This window comes from Zootoca vivipara, chromosome 9 (genome assembly GCF_965207765.1).
Source record: "Zootoca vivipara chromosome 9, rZooViv2.hap1.1, whole genome shotgun sequence".
In the NCBI taxonomy this organism is placed as follows: domain Eukaryota; kingdom Metazoa; phylum Chordata; class Lepidosauria; order Squamata; family Lacertidae; genus Zootoca; species Zootoca vivipara.
Genome location: NC_142592.1, coordinates 53,330,687 through 53,338,280, shown reverse-complemented (window position 1 = coordinate 53,338,280; position 7,594 = coordinate 53,330,687). Strand labels below are relative to the sequence as shown.

Here is a 7,594-nt window from a genome sequence, read left to right as displayed (position 1 = left end):
TTTACAATATACCGTAGTATCCTGCACTGCAGCTGAGGGCTAGAGTAGGCAGGGCAGGTGGTGTGACATACACAACATGAAACTTCCAATAAAGTAGTAAAGGAACTGACAGTTCAAATGTGAAGATTGTAGAGGCAGACTTGGCAAACTCTTCTGTGAACTGTCATGGCATGTAATCTGATGCTTTTGGAAGCATAAAGTGGCTCCAGTCGGGTGTACATTTGCCCAATGGGGAAGGTAATGGTATCTTCCTGGGCAATGCTGCTTACAGATGTTCTATGGCCATAGGGTGGTTCAGAATAGCTTCATTTCATTTTCTGCTTGTTTTCATATCTAAAAAGCACCGTCTGGCTTTTTAAAAAACTGACGTCCCCTCCCCGTCTAGTTTTGCCAAGAGACCCACTGCAAATCTGGAGGAGGAGTGGCTTTGGCGGGCTCTGAATAATCTCTCTCTCCCTTTCTCCTGGAGGAGGATCTGGTGTGTAGGACTTACAAACCTTCAGAGACCCAGCTCTTGGGGGGGGGGCTTTTGGACACCACGCTTTGCCTCCCCTCCGATTGGGAACATTCTGGCATCACAGGAGGTGGCCAAGCGGGTGGTGTCACTTCCGCACCGCCCCCCGCAAGACTTGGCAATAAGATATAGTGATAGGCGCAGTTCTGGAGGGCACCAAGGAAGAGGCGAGGCTGGACACTGCGCCTCCGAGCAACAGCTCCAGCCCCGCCGGCAGCACCCTTAAGACAGCCCTGGATAAATGTGCTATAGATTGCTTTACCATACCGGTACTTATGTGGTAATAAAAAAATAAGACACCACCTGAAAATAAGCCACCGTGTGGTTTTTTGAGGAAAAAAAGTTATAAGACGGTGTCTTAAAAAAGGGGAAACACGGTACATGGTATTCATTCATAAAGAAATATGTTTACTTAGAGTCTCAGGCAACAGAGAAAGGGTAGGAAAGGGAGCCTTTATTACACAGGGCTTGATCTTGAGGGGTTCGATCGAGGGGTTCGTGTTGGTGCGATACTAGAGTGGTGTTGTAGGATCAGACGGGGTCCCCTTGAGGGCATTTGTGCCAATCTTGATTTCCAAATGAAGCATTGTTTGGGTGCCCCCCCCCTATAAAATTCCCTAACATCTTGCAGTCCATGGGACTCCCAAGGGTTTCCTCCAGCACCATAATTCAAAAGCATCAATTCTTCGGCGATCAGCCTTCTTTATGGTCCAGCTCTCACTTCCATAGATCACTACTGGGGAAACCAAAGCTTTAACTATGCGGATCTTTGTTGGCAAGGTGATGTCTTTGCTTTTTAAGATGCTGTCTAGGGTTGTCATTGCTTTTCTCCCAAGAAGCAGGCGTCTTTTAATTTCGTGACTGCTGTCACCATCTGCAGTGATCATGGAACCCAAGAAAGCAAAATCTCTCACTGCCTCCACTGTGTCATGGGGTTTGAATAAACTTGATCTCAGGACGCAAGGGAGAAACGTGCTAAGAGGAAGACACGCTTGGCAAATCCACACTGTGATCAACTCCCGCCTGGAAACCAATGGCCCCACCGTGGAAGGACGTGTGGATCCAGAATTGGCCTCCACAGTCACTTACAGACCCATTGTTAAAACCATGGTTTATGGAAGACAATCTTACTCGGCTACGAGTGATTGCCAAAGAAGAAAACCACATCCTGACCCCTAGCAGGTGTGAGTTCTATACTTGCTGATGCGTACAAATAAACCGTTTCTCATCTGCGAGCTGCCCCATTTATGAGAATCTTAACCACAAGCCGTTCTAAATATAAATATACTGGTAAGTAAGTAACCGTTGCAGCACTTTGGTGAAAACGCAACTTTAAAACACAACTCCTCAGTCAGCCAGCTTGTTGTTGTTTAGTCATGTCCTACTCTTCGTGATCCCCATAGACCAGAGCACACCAGGCACTCCTGTCTTCCACTGCCTCCTGAAGTTTGGTCAGACTCATGTTGGTAGCTTCGAGAACACTCTCCTTCATGGATCACTGCCTTGTCATGGCGAAGGGGCTTGAAGAGAAGCTATGAGCTATGCGATGCAGGACCACCCAAGATGGACAGGTCATAGTGGAGAGTTTTGACTAAACTTGATCCACCTGGAGCAGGAACTGGCAAGCCACTCCAGTATCCTTGTCAAGAAAACTCCATGGACAAAGACAAGTCAGTCAGCTAGCCAGGTACAAATCCACCTAACCATTACCTCGTTCAACCTAATTTTACCAGAATATCCTGGCAGCTTATCTCCTGTTTTGCCCAGTCCATAAGCTGGTTTGATTTGATTTGATTTATTATTACATTTCTTGACCAGCACACATAAATATGCAATACATAAAAACAATAAAAGAAGACAAGAATATCTAAAAATAGACAATAAGTATAAGTTTTAACAATTGGTTAAAAGAAAACAAATTAAAAGGAGTATTACTACTTAGGGAGGTAGACTACAGCAGTTAATATCACTGGATCCTCTTTAGCTAGTCCTGAAGATGTTCTGAGGATATTTGGACACTGCTAATTAGATTGGACCGAATTTTTATGGCTTAGACTGAATTTTTATGCCTTAGAAAGCACTGCTAATAACAAGGCCAGTGGAAGTGATGATATTCCAGCTGAACTATTTAAAATTTTAAAAGATGATGCTGTTAAGGTGCTACACCCAATATGCCAGCAAGTTTGGAAAACTCAGCAATGGCCAGAGGATTGGAGAAGATCAGTCTACATCCCAATTCCAAAGAAGGGCAGTGCCAAAGAATGCTCCAACTACCGCACAATTGCGCTCATTTCACACGCTAGCAAGGTTATGCTTAAAATTCTACAAGGCAGGCTTAGGCAGTATGTGGACCAAGAACTCCCAGAAGTGCAAGCTGGATTTCGAAAGGGCAGAGGAACCAGAGACCAAATAGCAAACATGCGCTGGATTATGGAGAAAGCTAGAGAGTTCCAGAAAAACGTCTACTTCTGCTTCATTGACTATGCAAAAGCCTTTGACTGTGTCGACCACAGCAAACTATGGCAAGTTCTTAAAGAAATGGGAGTGCCTGATCACCTCATCTGTCTCCTGAGAAATCTCTATGTGGGACAAGAAGCTACAGTTAGAACTGGATATGGAACAACTGATTGGTTCAAAATTGGGAAAGGAGTACGACAAGGTTGTGTATTGTCTCCCTGCTTATTTAACTTATATGCAGAATTCATCATGCGAAAGGCTGGACTAGATGAATCCCAAGCCGGAATTAAGATTGCCGGAAGAAATATCAACAACCTCAGATATGCAGATAACACAACCTTGATGGCAGAAAGCGAGGAGGAATTAAAGAACCTTTTAATGAGGGTGAAAGAGGAGAGCGCAAAATATGGTCTGAAGCTCAACATCAAAAAAACCAAGATCATGGCCACTGGTCCCATTACCTTCTGGCAAATAGAAGGGGAAGAAATGGAGGCAGTGAGAGATTTTACTTTCTTGGGCTCCTTGATCACTGCAGATGGTGACAGCAGTCACGAAATTAAAAGACGCCTGCTTCTTGGGAGAAAAGCAATGACAAACCTAGACAGCATCTTAAAAAGCAGAGACATCACCTTGCCGACAAAGGTCCGTATAGTTAAAGCTATGGTTTTCCCAGTAGTGATGTATGGAAGTGAGAGCTGGACCATAAAGAAGGCTGATCGCCGAAGAACTGATGCTTTTGAATTATGGTGCTGGAGGAGACTCTTGAGAGTCCCATGGACTGCAAGAAGATCAAACCTATCCATTCTTAAGGAAATCAGCCCTGAGTGCTCCCTGGAAGGACAGATCGTGAAGCTGAGGCTCCAATACTTTGGCCACCTCATGAGAAGAGAAGAATCCTTGGAAAAGACCCTGATGTTGGGAAAGATGGAGGGCACTAGGAGAAGGGGACGTCAGAGGACAAGATGGTTGGACAGTGTTCTCGAAGCTACGAACATGAGTTTGACCAAACTGCGGGAGGCAGTGCAAGACAGGAGTGCCTGGCGTGCTATGGTCCATGGGGTCACGAAGGGTTGGACACGACTGAACGACTAAACAACAACAGGCACAGAATTTGGCAACCTTCGCTGACACATTAGGGTTAGCGTCGGAAAGAAGCCACTCTATATAGAAATTATCCGAGCATCCAGGTAGCTCTGCCAGTATAGTGTGGATAAGCTCGCCTCACACCTCCTCGTAGAAGCAGCACCGCAGAAGTATATGGCCTGCTTTCCTTTCTCCCCAAGCCTCTTGGCCAGAGAGAAAAGGGCTGAAACATGAGCTGGTTTAATAGTTCTTTATATTTGATTCAATAATTTATTTATCTTTTGTCTTCAGAGTCATATACCATCTGGTTCTAAAATTCCTTCCAGTAGCACCTTAGAGACCAACTAAGTTTGTCATTGGTATGAGCTTTCGTGTGCATGCACACTTCTTCAGCTACACTGAAATAGAAGTCACCAGACCCTTATATATAGTGAGAGGGTAAAAATGTTTTAGCCATCTCACCCATTGCTTTTTCCTGTAAGACCAATTGCAGTCATTAACAGTCGTCAACATGTTTACCACACCTACCAGCCAATCACCCATTCCCATCACCCTTCTGAGTAATACCCCTCCTCACCCTCTCACTACGGGTCTGGTGACTTCTGTTTCAGTGTATCTGAAGAAGAGTGCATGCACATGAAAGCTCATACCAATGACAAACTTAGTTGGTCTCTAAGGTGCTACTGGAATTTTTTTTTTAATTTTGTTTCGGCTACCTACCTGCATCTGGTTCTACTCACACTTCAGAAATACATCCATTCATACCGTACTGAATATATCTTCAATTATACCATGAGATCATTTTTTAGTCCTCACATACAGTACATACATACATACAAAAACATATATTCAGTTACACCATGAGGTCATTTTTAGGTCTCGCAATCGCAGGGAGCGCGGCGCTTACAGTTCCCAGCCTGCAGAGGTCGGCGCCGACCCAAGAACCGCCTGCGAACTCCAGGAATCTTTTGTCTCCTCGGGGAAGGCGAGTTGATCCCGCCTCCCCCGCCCTTTTCGTGGGCGGGGCCATGTGGATTTGGGGAGCGGCCGCTCGATGCTCCTCATTCAGAGCTGAGGTAAATGTGTCCGCGTGTTTTCAGAAAGGGAGAGACTAGAAGGCGCTGCTCAGAATCTCACTCGGGACTCCCGACTCAGTTTTGCACGGAGGCGAGGCTTATCCACCTTTTAAAAGCTGGCACTTTGAGGAGCCTTTTTCCTCTCCCGCTGCTTCGAGAGCGAGGGGCGGGAAGCGCTTTTGGAGAGTCGCTCCCGTTGCTTCCCGGAGAGTTGTCGCCTGAGGCCCATCGGGGCGTCTCCTGCCTCTCTCGGCCACGGGGAGGATCGCTATCCCGCGGGCGGCGCAGAGACAAACACAAAACGGGTAGGGTGGGGGGGGGAGGCGGGAAGGATTGGGAGGGGAAGGGCGTGCGTGGGTTCAAAATGGCGAGCGGGTGGGGTGGGGAATAAAAACGCCGTCCCAATTAACACAGCTGCAGTAATTGCAGAGGGGGTTGGCGGCGGTGCTGAGGTATCCTCCTCTCTCTTTCCTTCCGCCTCTGTGGATTATTTCCCAAGCCGCCCAGCGCAGCGGCGTCTGAGGCGAGAATTGCGCACGCGCTGGTCGGGCGAAGCAGAGCAGCGCTCTTTTAGCTTTCGGTTTCCCCTCCGTGTTCCTTATCCCCCCCCCCCCACTCCTGTGATGTCAGGTGACACCGAATCCTAATGGCTTTCTCCCTTTCCCTCTTCCTGCTTCCCCACTACGACCGCCTCCTTCGCGCAGCAAGGAGAGAGAGGCAGAGGCTCGATTCCCGACATCGCAAACCTGGGCGAGGAGGTGGCTGGCGGCTGGCTCCGTCGCTGCTCCTTTGAAAGGAGTGGAAAATCCTCTGCCCGCGAGGATCCCGAGGACCGCTGGCGCCCCGTGGAAGGAAACGATGTCGAAACAGCTCCAGACTTGGCGAGGATAAATGGGCCCGCCGTAAGTGTCATGCTTATTTTGTCAGTAAATGCATTTTTTATAGTCCGCCGTTCCGTCCCGTCCCGCCCCCCCCCCCCATCTACCTTTTCCATTTAAAGAGTTCATAAAGTGTGGAGAGAGGACTTGTTTCCCGCCTGGTCAGAGGTAAGTTGTTGATCTCTGAGGGGGGGGGGAGGGAATGTTGGTCTAGGTAAGCCCTTGGTCTGATCCTGCAGCAGGGGCGAAATTAGGTTTTATTTCATTCCCCCCCTCAAATATATTTATTATTTTTATAACAAACGAAGACACAAAAGCAGAAACATGCAGAATACAGAATACAAAAAATACAAAATACAAAAAAACAGAGAAAAAGAAATTAGGTTTTATTGCACCCGGGTGAAATACCCAGTTTGGCACCCTCATGCGCATTTGTGTACAAACAGAGGCTGGGAATCTCAATGGTGCCCCTTTAGAGGCTTCACCCCGAGGCAAAAAACCTGGCTAGTCCCCCCCCCCAAAGTAGGGATGTTCTTTTCGAAAAAGAAACTCTGAAATTTCCTAGCTTGTGTTGAGTTGGTAGTGATGTTGCTACAGAGACTTGATTTCATTCCTCCCTCACAGATGAGACTGGGTGATCATCTTCACAATGTTTTGTTTCCCAGTGGTAAAATATTATCTGAATCAAAAGCAAAGCTGTTACTTAAACATTTTTTTGGTAAAAAGTTAAATATGTATTTAAAAAGATCAGGTCAGGATTGAATCTTGCGGTTTTTCAAAGATTACAGTAGTTATGTTTAGCTGACTTTCCCGGCACCAGAACAAATTCACCTTGAGTAATTGTTTCTATGTATATATGTATTCTGTTTTAAGAGTACATATTCTTAAAAACAGTACAGTACTGGGAAATTCAGTGGATAAAAGTGAAAAACTCTGAATTGACCTTGAAATAAATATAATCTGTTTTCTACTTGTGTATCTTCATCTCATTCCTAGTCATGTTTGTTTGAAACTTAGGTTGCACAGATTTAAAGGGACTGGCTCCCTGGTGTGTATTGGATTGGTATACTCAGCTGCTTGTTATAATTGTACCTTCATTAATAGGAATGCCAAAGAGCTATTTTTTGAGAACCTATTCCATCTTCCCTGTTATAATTTATGAAGTGTCTCAACAGCTAGAAGCACTAAAGTTATTTTTCAAAAGTTGCTTCAGCAAGTCAGTGTTTCTTACTGACTGAAGAATATTAAATGTTTGTCAGCTTGTTCCAAACAGGAACTGTCCTAAAGTGTCCTAGCAGTGTTGGAATGATCCTTGAAGTTTTTTGTTTGCAGCACCTAGGTTGACCATGTAAGTCACGGAATTATGCACTTAAAAGTGGTGCACAGAAGAGTAAAATATGATGCAGAGATGGAACAGAATTCAGTGTGGAAAAAGAACACTGTCTCTTATATTAGAATTATCTGACTGATAATATTTCATATTAAATTTAATCTAGTGTGGCTTTTTAGGTTAAGTTGCTCCAATATGCCTAGATCAGGCACCCTCAACCTTTGGCCCTCCAGATGTTTTGGACTGCAATTCCCAT

General features: G+C 45.7%; 1 protein-coding gene across 4 annotated transcripts in view; it reads left to right on the top strand.

Annotated features, from left to right (window-relative positions):
* Positions 1 to 5,002: 5,002 nt before the first annotated feature.
* Positions 5,003 to 7,594, top strand: part of RESF1 (retroelement silencing factor 1) — a 28,043-nt gene continuing 25,451 nt past the window's right edge. For 2 of the 4 annotated variants that reach the window (XM_035126588.3, XM_035126584.3), the window contains exons 1-2: positions 5,093 to 5,435; positions 5,835 to 6,032. The gene's annotated coding sequence lies outside the window, so the exon portion shown is untranslated. Of the gene's footprint in view, positions 5,436 to 5,834; positions 6,033 to 7,594 lie in introns of all 4 variants that reach the window. The other 2 variants (XM_035126585.3, XM_035126586.3) reach the window with 2 other exon arrangements.